This window comes from Podarcis liolepis, assembly GCF_965112155.1.
Source record: "Podarcis liolepis genome assembly, chromosome: 11".
NCBI lineage: Eukaryota > Metazoa > Chordata > Lepidosauria > Squamata > Lacertidae > Podarcis > Podarcis liolepis.
The window spans coordinates 63,872,311-63,888,317 of NC_139565.1; the positions used below are offsets into that span (position 1 = coordinate 63,872,311).

General features: G+C 50.1%; 1 protein-coding gene across 2 annotated transcripts in view; it reads left to right on the forward strand.

Annotated features, from left to right (window-relative positions):
- Window positions 1-1,918: 1,918 nt before the first annotated feature.
- The window catches only part of CNTFR (ciliary neurotrophic factor receptor), a gene marked incomplete at its 3' end in the record, with an annotated part of 437,882 nt that continues 423,793 nt past the window's right edge, over window positions 1,919-16,007 (forward strand). The window contains exon 1 of one of the 2 annotated variants that reach the window (XM_083466189.1): window positions 1,919-2,119. The remainder of the gene's footprint in view (window positions 2,120-16,007) is intronic. The other variant, XM_083466191.1, reaches the window with a different exon arrangement.

Sequence of the window (16,007 nt, forward strand, 5' to 3'; positions counted from 1 at the left end):
GTTGTGAAAGGAGGAGGAGGAGGGAGAAAAAAGGGGGGGCTATAAATGCCGTAAATAAAAATAATTTTGAAAATACTTAGCCCTGGCTCCTTGCTCCGCCTCTCCCTTTTGCAGCCTCCCTCCTCCCAGTCCATCCATCCATCCATAGAACTGGCTCATGTTTAATGCAAGGTTCTTTCTCTGGAGGCCGGTATTGATTTGCAAATGGACAGGGCAACCCCCCTCGGCCGCCCCCTTGATTGGCAGCTCGCAGGCTTTGTTCCAGATGCCAAAGCGCGCGGAGTTGGGGGGCGGGGGCGAGGATGGAGAGTCTTCCTGCTGCTTCTTCAGCATCAGTCTCGGTGCATTGCTGCGCTGCATCCGCGGCTCGCCGCTGCGCTTGCAAACAGGGAGGCGGTAACCGCGTAGCCGGTGCGCGTTGTAAAACCGGCCATTGGAGAAAGCGGGCGAGCGATCCTGGAGGACGAGCGGGCCGTGGGTCGTCCGGGCGTGTTCCCCGAGCTGGTGGTCTTGCACGTGCGAATGCAACCTGCTTTTTGGAAGCCAACCTTGTGTGTGAGAGAGAACGAGAAGTTTGATCATAAATTAATTCCTTCCGAGTCCTCCTGGTTCTGGGCGTGAGGCGCGATCGCCCCAACAGACGCGTGTCGCCCACGCTGCACTCTTCTGCGCGCCGAACTTCTTTCAGACTGAACGCGCAGACTTGAACTATTCAGTAAGGAAGGTTTGTTTGTTTGTTGCATTTGTTTATTGCGTTTATACCCCATCTTTTCCTCCATGAAACTCAAGGTGGCGTACATGGTTTAACCGCCACAACAACCCCGTGAGGTGGTTGGGCTGAGAGGAGGTGATTGGCCCAAGGTCACCCAGTGAGCTTTATGGCCGAAGGAGTATTTGAACCCCGGTCTCTCCCAGGTCCTAGTCCGGCACTCTAACCACTACACCGCACTGTCCTCTCTCCTTAAGGTGGCTTCCTTCCCCGGGGTTTCTCTGCACGTGGGCGGCCTTTCTTCTGGGGTAGCTTGCTCCTGGCGTAGCCGCCCTATTCCCTACCCTGCGAATAGGTACTTTGCGCCCGACGATTCTCACCTCGACGTTTCTCTGCCTGTGTATGTTTGTATGCATGGGCAGACGCGTGTCAGCATCTCCGTCCGCGCCCCCCGGTAGTTCTGTGGCTTCCCTTCTCTCTGTGGTCAGCGTGGTACGTCACCTGAGCGTCCGTGTCCACATGCGTGTCTACACTCCGTGTCTTTACACGCAAGCAGACGTATTCCGCGTTGCGCGCTGTGCCACGGAAGGTACTGCTTTTGCACACATAAGACCGTGTGTCACGCGTGTTCAGTTTCCCCCCCGGGACATTTTGGCCGGGATCCTCGTGAGCATTGACTTCGGAGGAGCGAGCGGCCTTACTTCCGAGTAAACAAGCAAAGCACCGGGCAGCGCGTGTTTGTGGATTCGGGGCGCGCGCAACCCGCTGCCTGGCGACTGGCGCTCTCCCTGCATGGCCCTGGCGCCTCCGCCGTCGCTACGCGCGCGCTCTTTGCGCGGTCGCGGTCCCTAGCCTTGGCACGCCGTTTGGCCACCTTTCCTCGGCGCCCAAACCGCCCACTTCGCCAGCGCTTACTCCGAAGTAAGCTCGCCTTAACACGTCTTGCAAACCGGCTCCTTCCCTTTGCGCGCTTCCTCGGGAGCAAGCCCCGTTTGCAGCCAACCACCGGATCGCACCGGGTTGGCTGGCTTCCCCCTGCTCCGGATTGCCTCCACTTCACGCGCAAGTTCCGGAGGCGGGGAGGGGGAGATGATTTTGGAGGTGCCCAGGGGGGTGCGCGCAGTCTCCCCTCCCCTCCCCCCTCTCCTCCCCTCCCCCCTCGCTTCCTCGGCTGGTCACATGGGGGGTGGGGCGCGCGCGGGTGGGGGGGGGAGTTTAAAAGAGCGTCTCCCTCGCTTCGCTTCTCTCTCGTTCTCGCTCTCTTCGCAGCCGGTGCAGGGAAGCAGTGCCGCCGCCGCCGGGCGAGCCGAAGCTCCGCCAGGGGCACCGACCACGCCGGGTAGCCGAAGCCGCCGGGCAGCGCTGGCTTGTCGGGAGCTCCGCGGCGGAGGGGGGCGCAGGGCGCGCGCGGTGAGTGGGGCGCCCAGATTGGGGTGATTTTGAGGGGTGGGGGCGGGCGGAATATAGACACCGACCGCTTCGCGGCGTGTGCAGTTGGGGAGGGTAAGAAATATATTTGCATCGGCTTGCATGCAATGCTTGATACATTATTTTTTGGAGAGCTTGCATATTGGTTCGTGCGTAAAGCTGGGTACTGTAATTGGGGATGCCTCCCTCCTGCTTGGTCGCTTCTCTTTCGCGCCCCCCCCCCCGTGCTGCTTTCCTCTTGCTATGGAAACTTTTCTTCCCGGCGCGCGGAGGGGCTCCCCACCCCCGGCTCCCCCTCTCCTGGCGCGGACCCCGAAAAAAGGACGTTCAGAAGGGAGCGAAGCGGGAGGGGGGTGGCTCCTTCGCGGCCCTGTAGAGGGAGGAGGTGGGTTGGGAGCGCGCCTCCAGGGCTTAGATGTGGGGGAAAGAGAGATGCCCCCCCCACTTTGCTCCGGCCAGACAGCTGAGCGGGGCTTCGCTTCTCTTTCCTTTCCCCCCACCCCCAAGCACGGGAGCTCTTAGCCGGCGCCGATTGATCGAGCCGGAGCGGAAATGCTCCTCCTTCGGCTTTCTCTCTCTCTCTCTCTCTCTCTCTCCCCCCCCCCTCACGCCCGCTTTTCCTCTTTCTTCCTCCCTTCTCGGATCCTGCTCCCCCCCCACCCGGTTTTCGCCCCGGCGACTCTGGAGAGAGCAGCAGCTGAGCTGGGCGCGCCTCGAAGCCGCGAGCGGGCAGCTTATTGTGCGTCCTGGGGTGGGTAGGGGTCCCTGCCTTTGAAATCGGAGTGGTGGTGGAGGGAGGGGGGAGGCATCTGCTCTAGGGTCTGGGCGGGGGGGGGCAGCAACAGGTTCGTGTCCTGCCCCCCCCCCCCCCCGCCGCCGCCGCTGCCCCCGCCGCAATTGTTGCCTTCAATCTCGTGGGCTGCTTGGTATTTTGCAACTTCTGAGCTGGGAAGCGTCGCGGGTGGGGGCATTTTGAGCGACCCTGAATTTCTCGGAAAAGGATGCAGCTCGGCACCCGGAAAGGAGTAGCTGTGAAAGAACGTTTTTTAAAAAGTCATCCACTCCCAGCCCCTGCCCCCCCCCATATTTCTTTAACTCTGTGGGGCATGGAGTGCTTTTATGGGGCTAATGGCATTGATCCCAGGGAAATCTTAAAAGTGGGGACAAGGCTGACTGTCTCCCTGCGCCCCGCCATCAGTTACATGGATCTTTCCCCCAACTCCTAGAAACCACCCCTCCCTTGATGATGGTTGTAAGAAAATAATTACACAAGTGTCTGGCACCCTCACTTTTAAAAACAAAAGTTACAGTATATGGAAAGAAAAACCTGGTTTCCATACTAGGTGCCCTCAATCCATTAACAAAGTCGATATATTTGCCCTCCCCACCCTCCACTTACAAGCCCTGAAGTCTCCATTTCTGCAAACACTCTGAGTAAAATTTGCAAATCCCTTGCTTGTTTGTACAGGTCTGCTTTTCTCCATCTCTCTGTCCCTGTTCCCCCAAAAGAGAGATTCTTCAATAAGGACATAAACATATTTTTTTTTTGGGGGGGGGGATGTCTTGCTAAGCAAGCCCCTCTCCATAGATATTGGGAGGGATGGGGCCAAATGCAGGGGCAGATGTTAGGAAGAGGGGGTAGCCCTATGGAATCCCTCAGCATGTCAAAAGTGTGCCCCCCCATACCTTGTACCCTCCCATCCATGGGATTTTGCAAGTGCCAAACACTGGAGTGCATCACGGAGCCTTGAGATCTCTGCTGGAGTTTAACCTGCTCCTTTTTCCTCTGTCATGAGTTTTGTTTAATCCTGTATGGTCTTTCTCGTATTGGGAGGTTGTGCTGCTGCTTGTCCAATGGCGCCTTTTGCATTTGAGCCGTTGTTCTGCTGGGTGACTGGGCCCTGCTTTCTCCTTGTTGCCCTCTGGGGCAAACCCGGAGTTTGGAGACAGAGGGGTGTGTGTGAATCCATTGAAATCTGGCATCCTGATGTTCCAGTGAGTTGCCTTCAAACCTGGTGGTGGTTCCTTTTTGCAGCAACTTTTGGGGAGCAGAAGCAGTGGTGCATACGGAACTGGATTTCATCTGCCTGCCTTTCTCCAAACTCTCTTGAAACTGCACTCTCCTCCAACTTGCCAGGGTGTGTGGGAGAGAATCTGAGCCTCACTGCAAAGGAGGCTGCCTTCTGATGGGAATTGTTTCGACTGCTTTTGATGTTGTAGCCAGCCTGGGGATCTTAGGGTGAAGGGGCCAGGGCCAAGAAATCCATTCGATAGATAAATGCATTTGTAAGCGATGTGCAGAGATTTAGGGATTTGGTTGACCTCTGGTCCACCACCATGTCTTCTTGTTGCTGCTATGATATTTCCTTCTCCTTTCCTGCACACTGTTCGGGGATACCTTGCCTTGTGCCTCAGTTTTCTCCCTGTGCTGCTGCTCCCGGCTTCACTGTTACATCTCCAGTTTGCTCCTCTTGCCGTTGTGTTCGCAAGTGCCTTTCTCTACAGTCCCTGCTCCAATGTTTCTGCCAGCGGCTGTGATTTGTGTGTTGCATGCTCGAGGTCTGTGAGAAAGAGAACTGGACAGGGAATGATTTGTCTGATGAGCAAATGTCTTGCCTTATAAATTGTAATGGTTGCTGGGTTTTTTTTTTAAAAAAAGCCTGAGATGTTGCGACTTGCATTGAAATGAGGGCTCATTGGGGTTCAGTGTGCTTGCTTGCTAACTTTGTGAGGAACTATTGGGTACCTGTTCTTCCTCATGGTCTTTGCTGGCTGGTTCTAAAGGGTTAAATTCCCAAGGAGAAATACGCTGGATAACTCTGGATCTGCCTTCCCCAAGCGGAAAGCTTTTGCCAGCCTAATACAGTCAGCCGTGGCAAAGTTTTGGAAGGCGCTGTAGTAAGGAAGCAGCAAGTAAGACTTCTTGCGCTAGAAAATTGTTTAATCCAATGGCTTTTTGAATCTCAAATATTTTTGGAGTTTGTGTGTGGATTCCTTGCTGGGCATGGTTTCCCCCAGTGGTTTGTGCCCATCCTTAATAGCAGGGTGTTGACCATAAGCCATGAAAGGAAATTGCTAGCTCTGCCAACGTCTTGCAGCCAGGATGCCTGGGCCACACACCAGCCCTTGTGGCTTCCTCCTGGGCTTCACAACGGGTGTCAGTAGATCTGGCGGGCTGTATCTTCAAATGCATCTCCCTGGGCGATTATTTTCTCAACTGTAGGAACTGCCTTTGTAGCAGCAAGAGCTGTTCGTGTGTTGGGTGCTGCGAGCTTCACTTTGAGTTGCTTTCAGCACATCCTGCTGTTCATAATGTTGCAAAAACAGTCCCTGAGATGTTGAGCCATATGCTGTTCCCGGAAAGTCTTTTTCTTTTCAAGGGTGGCCTGGCAACCTCGGAGGTGGCACCCGATAACCCCTCGCCATGCTTGCTTTCTCCCACTTTCCTCAAAGAGAAAAAGAAAGTTGGTTGCAACAACCGTGCTTCCTAAGGAGCCTTGACAGCACGATGGCAGTGTAGCGTGTTGAAAAACCAAAAGATGAATTGACTGAAATGTGTGGTTTTTTTCTTTTCTTTCTGAAGTAGCGTATTTGGAGAGGGGTGTGTGTGTGTGTTCTCAGTTGCATCTGCTTCTTTCAGTGGATTTTCCCTCCCTGCCAGAGCCTTTGAGTAGCAAGGAACTCCCCCAAATCCCCAGAATTTTCAAAGGCTGGCATGTGCTCCCTTTGCCTGGTAAAGAACCATGTTGGCTAATAAAAAGCATTCCAGAATATCCTGCTTCTCTGGGGCAGATGGCAGAAGCCCCACTCAGATGAAGCGGTTTCCTTCTTTCTCTGCCATGGGGGAATGACTCTTACAACTTAGGAGAAACAGGAACCCTGTGACCAACTCAGGGCTTTGCAGATTGAGGGGAACTTGTTCCCGGATCCTTCATTTGAAAACAAATGCTCAGGACTTGATGAGTAATCGGCTGGTGTGTACAGACACCTAAGCCCTTGTAGTTGAATTTTGCTTGGGAAGCCTCATAAATGTTTTCAGAGTGTGTGCGAGAGAGAAAGAGTACTGCTTGTTTGGAAGCCGATCCTTAATTTGTGTGGCTTAGCTTGAAACTGCTGAGAAAACGGTTGCTTTTGCTGCTTATGTTTTCCTTATGTAATACAAAGTCAATTTAAATCATAGGCTGAGATGGCATGTAATGAGATGGTCATCTGCTACTCTACAAGAGAGAAGAGAGCTTGTGACCAGCTGCAAGGGCATGATCCACTAGGAATATTGCCAAAGTGAGGCCTGCTGAAACAGAGTTTTGCTCATGCACAAGTCCCATTCAACGCTTAAATTTTTATTTCCCATTTTCGTTGTCCAGCAACTAACGTTCTCAAGGGGCCTTGCTTGGGCTGGAGGCATTCCAGCTGATGGTGCCTTGAGACGATGTGCTGACCATCAAAATGTGACTATCTTTTCTTAAAATGGTGTGTACTGTTAAAGTTTTCTCGTGCAGTATTAAATTTAGTTTGCGTATCAATTTTTATGTTAGTGTTTTTGTATTCAGTGTTGGAAAAGTTACATTTAAAAAAGTTTTTAAAACACTGGGTTTGTTTGTTTTTAAGCAAATCTAACTGGGGTGCACAGTCCTCTGGGCAGTTCTCTTGCACAATTGCCATTTGCAACAGATGGGAGCGATCCCTGTTTTTTGTGTGTCCCAGAGTCTTCATTTCATGGGTGGTTCCTCCTGCGCTTTATGAAAGGAGCTGCTTCATAGGTACGTCTCTCGCTGGAACAGTTTCCCCCATGTGCTTAAATGAGAGTGGAAAAGCTTGACGCTTGCAGAGTTTTGCATTCCCTGTGGAGCCCCTGGAGCATGGCCCCAAATAGACAACAAATAAGTCACTCAAGGAACATTTAAACGTAAATTATCGCTCATGAATAAAACAAAATTTGAGCAATTAAGGAGTCCCAGAATGTTGTGTACTGATCACATGAATTTTGAATTAATGGAGAAGCGAGTTGCTGCTACAGTGCTCCATTAATAACGTTGAAAATGCTGGCAAGCTTTGTTTTAAACAACCCTGTGAGGTGGGTCAGTGCCCCTTTTGCAGAAGGGGAAATTTGAGGGTTTGCTAGTAATGTGAGTCCAAGACACCAATGTAGACAGAAGGGCAATGGGTTTGGCGTTTGTCCCAGTTCATGTATTTGTAGGAAACTGGTTACATCAGTGCAGCTTCCAGCCTGGAGGAAGAACACCTGCTTTGAATGCAGAAGGTCCCAGTATCCTGGGCAGCTTCTACAGCTAAGAGTCTTTGGTAGCTGGCGATGGGAAAGACCTGTTTGCTGGAGACTTTGCAGAACAACTGTAAGCCACAAGGACCTCCCCATGATACGTGGTCCCAGGGGCTTGGCCACTCTGTAGAAAATTGTGCCAAGCAGGAATATCCTTATTTCACCTATTTAAAGAGCAACTGCTAAGAAGCAACATGGTTCCTTCATCCCATCTGATTCCCAAATGGGTTGCAATTGCCTCAGCTACATGCGCGACTCTCTATATGAACCCTGGGATGGGGGTTAAGAAGTTGGACATGTAAATTTCCCCTCCACCTGTATCTCTGCAAAAGTTGCTTGTGTAGGAGAGAGTAACCTTCGTATGACTCGCATTGCAGTCACCGTGACATGGGACTTTGCTTTGAAGGGAACGTGGGTGCTGGGGAGTCTTGTGGAAATAACTTCTGATGTGTGAAGAAGCCGTGAGTGTTATCGGTTATCCTAGTTTACGCACCGGTTGCTGGTGTGTGTTGAATTTGTACTGGTGTCTGTGGTGCTTGCTTGACAGGGATAACAGTAGTTTTCGCTGGGTAGACTCCATCTTCTCTGCATTGTGTAGTTTTGCTAACATGTCCAGATTTTTCTCCATTTTCTGGGTGTCAGCTAACACAAGCGTACAGGTGAGAAAGTGTGCTCTGGCCAGCAAAAGACGTTCCCAGCAAGGCATCTCTCAGGGCTTCCTTGTCCACTCTGAGGACTGAGAGAGTGTTTGAGCCCTTCTGATTTTCATGGGTTTTGATGGAGAGCCTCAGAAAATCCACCTTCCCTTTATTCTTTCTTTCATTCCAGTCTCCTTACTTATTTGATCATTTAGTTAAAGCAAGTCTTAAAAGATCTGGGGATCCCGAGGTCAGGGTCCTGGGAGGCAGGAAAGGCATTTGAAACCCCCACCTCAGTTTTAGGAGAAAGTTTAACAGAGAATTTTTATTTCTGTAACAGAAGTTCTTTTATCGTACTGTTCTATTTCAAATAATTCTTTAAAAAGCACCAGAATGCAACTAGGAAACCACTCAAGCACTGAATGACTGACTTGGAAGAATTTAGTGCTGGGTACCTTCACTGGCCCTTCAGCTTTGTTTATGAAACAGTATTTTTATAAAAGTGTAACTTGTTTGCTGGATAAAAAGTATCCTATTTTTAGCTGCAATTCCTGCATTGCAGAGGGTTGGACTAGATGACCCCAGGGTTCCCTTCCAACCTTACTACAGTGGTACCTTGGTCCTCAAACGTTCTGGAAGTCCATTCCAAAACCAAAGCGTTCCAAAACCAAGGGGGCCTTTCCCATAGAAAGTAATGCAAAATGGATTAATCCATTCCAGACTTTTTAAAACAACCCCTAAAACAACAATGTAACATGAATTTTATCTTAACGAGACCATTGATCCATAAAATGAAAGCAATAAACAATGTACTTGAGTCACACAATCAGCCAATCAATCGGTAGCTGAACCGGGCTCCACACAGTCACAAAAACAAAAATGCAAAAACAAAATAGCAAAAACAGACAGACCTCAGCGTAAGATGCAAAACAGAAGTGTGGCTCTCAAATTGGAAGTGTAACACTCAAAACGGAGCATGTACGGCTTCCGAAAAATGTTCACAAACCGGAACACTTCTGGGTTTGTAGTGTTTGGGTTCCAAGTTGTTTGAGTACCAAGGCATTTGAGAACCAAGGTCCCACTGTATTCTCTGGTTTGCCCACCGTGGCAGGCTGATGCCAAGCGCCCACTCTCCCACTGGCACAAGCTGCCTGGTGCTTGGGAACGAGGCCATTTTCTCCACTTGCTGGGCCTTTGGACATTTTCTTTGGTGGTCTGTGGGCACGCAGATCTGTGGGTGGTGGGACCTGGCACCTCTTGGCACTAACATGGAGCCCAGCCTTGCCATTTGCATGCCTGCCAGTGTTCACTGTTTGTGTGCGCTGTTCGCCGCATCGTACTTGACATCTCCAGCTTGCAAAGAGGCAATCCCACCTCTGTGGAAGACAGGACTGTGCTGAGTGCTGCCTTCTTCCTCTTCCCTTCTGACCTATGCAAGAGAGTTTGAACTGTAGAAATGTTGGAGTGCTTTTGGAGTCTCTGGATTTGCATTATTGCCCTGGCACAAACTCCTTCTGTAACCAGTGCTGGTGGCTCTCTCTCTGTGGCTTGTGCTCTCATGTTAAAAATGTGGGGAGAGAACATAATCAGCACAGTGGCTTCTGAATTTTGGAAGCTAAGCCTTTTATAGGGCTTGGCAGCTCCTCTTCACCCCCCCCCCCGCCAGCTTCCTGGCTCCTATGTCCAGTAGATGTGTTTTGGTTCAGGCAACCCAATTCCAACAGGAGGCCTTCATTTGAGAAGCAAGGCTGTAATTCTGTCGGCTGCCGGTAGGCGGCAGAAGGCTTGCTGGAATTATTTGGGAAGATTTGTATGTGCATCTGTGTTTGGAGGTGGGTGAGAGGCTCTCTTATTTTCTGCTGCTGTTGGGAAGAAAATGTGCATCAGGACTCAGGTCCTACGAGCAGGAAACTTTGGTGCTGGCCAAGTGAGATTTTTGAGGCAGGAGAGAGAATCTCCTCCTAGAGTTGATGTTATAGGAATTCTAAGGTCTTATATATCCATAAAATAAATGTTCATAAATGTACAAGGCAAACATGTACATAAGTCTGTAAGCCACGTTTCTGAAATAGTACAGGAGAACAATCCTGAAGCCATTTTGACTCTCCCAAATTGACCTCAGATATTTCTCTGCAAGGAGGAAGGAAAAGGGGAAAGCTTTCCAATGGTCTTTGGACTGTAGGGGCTGCTTACACCTCCCTGCAAATACAGTCTGACAAGTATCTGTTAAGCTGAGCACACTCTCAATATGTGTAAGAGATTCAGGAACTAAGGGTTTACCATCTCCAAGGAATGGCCAGGCTACCCAGAACATGCAATCAAGTAAGGGCTTATCAGGTATCCTGGCAGACAGGATTTCTCCTGGAGACAGCCTCTTTCTGTGATGTATGTGTGATGTTTTGGGGGGTGGTCTTGAGCTACAGGGGAGGCAATTTCAAAAGTCTATATAAGAGCTTGCACACCATTGCTCTGGGTTCCTCTCCTCCCTGCGTGGGGGGAGTGCAGGAACCTTGTTGCAAGAGTTCTGGGCACCACAATTCAAGAGAGACACTGACAAACTGGAACGTGTCCAGAGGAGGGCAACCAAAATGGTCAAAGGCCTGGAAACGATGCCTTATGAGGAACGGTTAAGGGAGCTGGGCATGTTTAGCCTGGAGAAGAGGAGGTTAAGGGGTGATATGATAGCCATGTTCAAATATATAAAAGGATGTCACATAGAGGAGGGAGAAAGGTTGTTTTCTGCTGCTCCAGAGAAGCGGACACGGAGCAATGGATCCAAACTACAAGAAAGAAGATTCCACCTAAACATTAGGAAGAACTTCCTGACAGTAAGAGCTGTTTGACAGTGGAATTTGCTGCCAAGGAGTGTGGTGGAGTCTCCTCCTTTGGAGGTCTTTAAGCAGAGGCTTGACAACCATATGTCAGGAGTGCTCTGATGGTGTTTCCTGCTTGGCAGGGGGTTGGACTCGATGGCCCTTGTGGTCTCTTCCAACTCTATGATTCTGTGATTCTAATAAAGATCAGGCTTACTAGCTGCTTTGCTTCTCAATATTCTCTGGTTGGTCTCTGTTATTGTCTCCTACTGATAGGGAACCTACGTAAGGCTCTTGGGTACCCATAAGGGATAAAGGAGCAGTTTTTTCTTATAACATTGATTTTGCAGAGAGTCTCATGAATCCAGGACTTTGTGCATCTTAAAGTTGTGGAGCAGAGATTTTGTGTGGAACCACACGGTGTTTGCACAGGGCTGCAGTGACACTTCCATGCCTTGACTTGTAAGGGAAGCCTTGCAAGTTCAACGGCTGCTAATGCAACAAACATGAATGGGAACAATCTTACTTTTAACTGTCAGATTCTTTCCCAGTTTTTTTGAAAAAGACCTGGAAGTGGAAAAGATCAGTGCTTTTTTTCCTTTAAAGGTCTACTCTGTTTCCTGCAGAACTTTCCTTACTCAAACGTATTTATATCCCACCCTTCTAATGTGATAGTGTTGCTTAGGGTGGCTTGCCGCGTTTAAAAATAGCTATTTCACAAAAATAAAAATATAAAACAATTAAGGGAGGCTGGATCCAGCCGTTGAAACCAAACAGGAGACGACTGTATCTCTCCTGCCCAGTGAATGCCTGTCAGAATAAAACTGCCTTGACATGCTGATGAAAGACATCAGAGCCCAAGGGGGGCAGCCAGACTTTGCGGGGCAAGACATTAGCTAGTCTTCCAAGGAGTTATTTTCAAAAGAGAGAGAGAGATAATTTAATTGCTTAATTAGACTAATTGCCCTTGAACTCCATGCAATGCACCGAATCTTTGGGGGCAGCTGGAGAGGGGCTTCAGGGCATCTTCAAGCAGCCTTGTCTTCCTCTTGTCTAATGATTGGCAATGAAGAAGAGGAGCCCTCTGGACCAGAACGATGGCCCATCTAGCCCAGCTTCCTCTTCTCTCAGAGGCAGACCAGGTGCCGAGGGGAAACAAGTGAGCAGGATTCGAACACAAGAGCAACACTCCCCATTCTCGTGGTTTCCAGCAACTGGTATTCAGAGGCATTGCTGTGGAGGCAGAGCATAGCCATTGTGGCTAGGAGCCATCACTGGTCCTCTCCTCCTGAATTTGTCCGGTTCTCTTCTAAAGCTCTACAGCTTGGTGGCCATCACTGTGCCTTTTGTGAACTATGAAGGGCTTTCTTTTATCTGTTCTGTATCTTCCGACCTTCAACTTTATGGGGTGTTTCCTTCCTCCATGCGATGCATAGTTTTATGAACTTTCATACATCACCTCTTTAAGCTAAAAAGTCCAGATGGTGGAAATGTCAGGTGCCAACCTTGTGCCCAGGCAGCTTCACTTGGTCAGGCCAAGTGCAATAATAATAATAATTTATCTATACCCCACCCATCAGGCTGGGTTTCCCCAACCACTCTGGGCGGCTTCCAACAGAATATAAAAATACTAATATTTAATAAATAATAACAGAATATTAAACAGAATATTAAAATATTAAACATTAAAAGCTTCCCTAAACAGGGCTGCCTTGAGATGTCTTCTAAATGTCAGGTAGTTGTTGTTCTATTAGACATCTGCTGGGAGGGCGTTCCACAGGGCGGGCACCACCACCGAGAAGGCCCTCTGCCTGGTTCCCTGTAACTTGGCTTCTCGCAGCGAGGGAACCGCCAGAAGGCCCTCTGCGCTGGCAAAATGCACCTGGCAATTTTCAGGACTGACAATGGCCATCTATCACAATCCCTGCAGTGTAGGAATCGTAACAAAATCATTCCTGACAGATGGCCATCCAACCTTTGTTTGCAGACCCCCAGTGAAGGAGAGCCCACCCCTCTTCAGGGAGTCCACTCCACCATCAAAGAACTCTTAACCGCCAGATCTTCCTGACGTTTTCTCAGAATCTCTTTTCTTCTCATTTGAATAATAATAAAATAATAATAATAATTAATAACAACAACAACAATTTATTATTTATACCCCGCCCATCTGGCTGGGTTTCCCCAGCCACTCTGGGCAGCTTCCAACAAAACACTAAAATACAATAACCTATTAAACATTAAAAACTTCCCTATGCAGGGCTGCTTTCAGATGTCTTCTAAAAGTTTGGTAGTTGTTGTTCTCTTTGACATCTGGTGGGAGGGCGTTCCACAGGGCAGGTGCCACCACCGAGAAGGCCCTCTGCCTGGTTCCCTGTAACTTGGCTTCTCACAGTGAGGAAACCGCCAGAAGGCCCTCGGCGCTGGACCTCAGTGTCCGGGCAGAACAATTTGAATTCATTGCTTCAGGTCCTCCACTCTGGAGCTGTGGAAAGCAAGCTTGTGCATGGTAAAAGGTAAAGGTAAAGGGACCCCTGACTGTTAAGTCCAGTCGCGGACGATTCTGGGGTTGTGGCGCTCATCTCGCTTTACTGGCCGAGGGAGCCGGAGTACAGCTTCCGGGTCATGTGGCCAGCATGACTGAACCGCTTCTGGCGAACTAGAGCAGCGCACAGAAATGCTGTTCACTTTCCCGCCGGAGCGATACCTATTTATCTACTTGCACTTGACGTGCTTTCGAACTGCTAGGTTGGCAGGAGCAGGGACCGAGCAACGGGAGCTCACCCGGTCACAGGGATTCGAACTGCCAACCTTCTGATTGGCAAGCCCTAGGCTCCATGGTTTAACCCACAGCGTGGTAGCCGTATTCAAAGCCTCTAGTCTTCTCCTATCCAGGCTAAACATACCCAAGGATGAAGCAGCCTCTCCCCTCTCCCTGCCCTCCAGGTCCCAGAACTTTCCATGTACTCTTGCACACCTCCCATTCACTTCAGTGGAGCGTGCGGATGACAACAACAGCTACATGCTGGAATGTGCCCTGAAACTGCTTCCTTCTGCCCATGTAACCCTGTTACTGTCTCAGAATGCGCCTGCATTCTGGGAGGATGTGGACACCCGCTGTGTATTAGTATTCTCCCTGCTCCCTCTTCCTGCTCTTCCCATTGTTTCCAGGAAGAGAGAGCTGGAGACAGATGGGGAGAGAAACACTGTGTTTAAATAACAGTTTGGGGTCAGTTTCAATATTTATTTTTCGTGAGTTTGGATGCCGACTAGTGTCTCTTTTTATTTGTTAATATTGTTCCCTCTCTCCTCCTCCTCCTCCACCACCTCCCCTTTTTCCCTCTGGCTGCTTGTTTGGTTACACTTCCTTTTATTGGCAGAGCCTGCGGCCCGTCTTTGCATTGCGTTCGGGCGAGAGCAGATGTTGGGGGTTTTCCCCCAGCTGCATTTCTGAATTAGTTTGGCTTTCAAATATTGTGCATTCTGAGGCATTGGGTCCTTTGCAAACTCTAGCTACTGCACCCCCTCCCTACCTGGACAGGTAATATAATAATAATAATAAATAATAATAATAATTTATTTATATCCCACCCTCCCCAGCCGAAGCCAGGCTCAGAGCAGCTAGCAACAATAAAAGTAAAACAGTTTACATAAAATCACAATCAATTAATTGAAATGCATTCTAAAATCAACTCATTCTAAAATCAATTCAGAGTCAAATTCATGGCAACCATTGGGCTAGAGTTCTATGAGGATGACCAAAGGAGGGGGTCAGACTGTGCCTCGGCCAAAGGCAGGTGGAACAGCTCTGTCTTGCAGGCCCTGCGGAAAGATGTCAAGTCCCGCAGGGCCCTAGTCTCTTGTGACAGAGCGTTCCACCAGATCGGGGCCACAGTCGAAAAAGCCCTGGCTCTGGCTGAGGCCAGCCTAACCTCCCTGTGGCTCCAAGATGTTTTTATTTGAAGACTGTAAGGTCCTCCGTGGGACATACCAGGAGTGGCGGTCCCGTAGGTACGAGGGTCCTAGGCTGTATAGGGCTTTAAAGGTTAAAACCAGCACCTTAAACCTGAACCTGTACTCCACCGGGAGTATTTATGGTTCACCCCCTCCTCAGTTAATCCCTGCAACGATCCTGCGAGGGAGGTGAAGAGGCTGTGACTGACTCACCCTGTGAGCTTCGTGAAGGAGGGGGGATTTGTACCCTGGTCTCTCACCACTACACCCCACTGGCTTCCCAGAGTTCTTCTGTCACGGGGCAGCAATATACAGTCGTACTTTTGGAAGTTGAATGGAATCTGTTCCAGAAGCCTATTGAGAGCCAGTGTGGTGTAGTGGTTAAGAGCGGTAGTCTCGTAATCTGGTGAACCGGGTTCGCGTCTCTGCTCCTCCACATGCAGCTGCTGGGTGACCTTGGGCCAGTCACACTTCTCTGAAGTCTCTCAGCCCCACTCACCTCACAGAGTTTTCGTTGTGGGGGAGGAAAGGAAAGGAGAATGTTAGCCACGTTGAGACTCCTTAAAGGGAGTGAAAGGCGGGGTATCAAATCCAAACTCTTCTTCTTCTTCTTCTTCTATTGTGCTGGTCCTGTGGGTTACTCGAGAGGTGAGGTCCAAGCCCGATCCGTGGTCAAAGGTACAATGTGGAGGCAGTCCGTAGTAGCTGAAGCTGGGTGCAGGGCAGGGAGTCAGGTGAAGTCAGGAACAGGCTTGCAAACCGGGAGCCAGGGCGGGTCTGGAGCTCAGGCAAAATAGCAGGATAGGGTTCAGGCAGGAACTAGCAACCAACAATGTTGCTCCCGCAACTTGGGACTGGGGCTGGCCGGCTTTTATCTGCCCCAAAGCATAGGGCGGCCCCGGTCCACAGGTGACTCGCCTGGAGGCGAGCACTCCTCCTGCGGGAACTTAGTTCCCTCCACCTCTCTGCCCTGAGCCTCTGCAGCTCAGGAGAGGCTGGAGGGCTACCGGACCCAGAGGCAACCTCAGCTTCCTCTGACAGGGTGGAGCACCTGCAGGCAATGGGTCCTCCATCCCCTCAGGAGCCAGAGCAGACTCAGCTGATGCCTGCACCTGAGGACCCAGCACAGGTGAGGACCCTTCAGGCTCAGGCCCCAGCCCTGGCTCAGCTGGTTCTGGAGGCGGGGAATC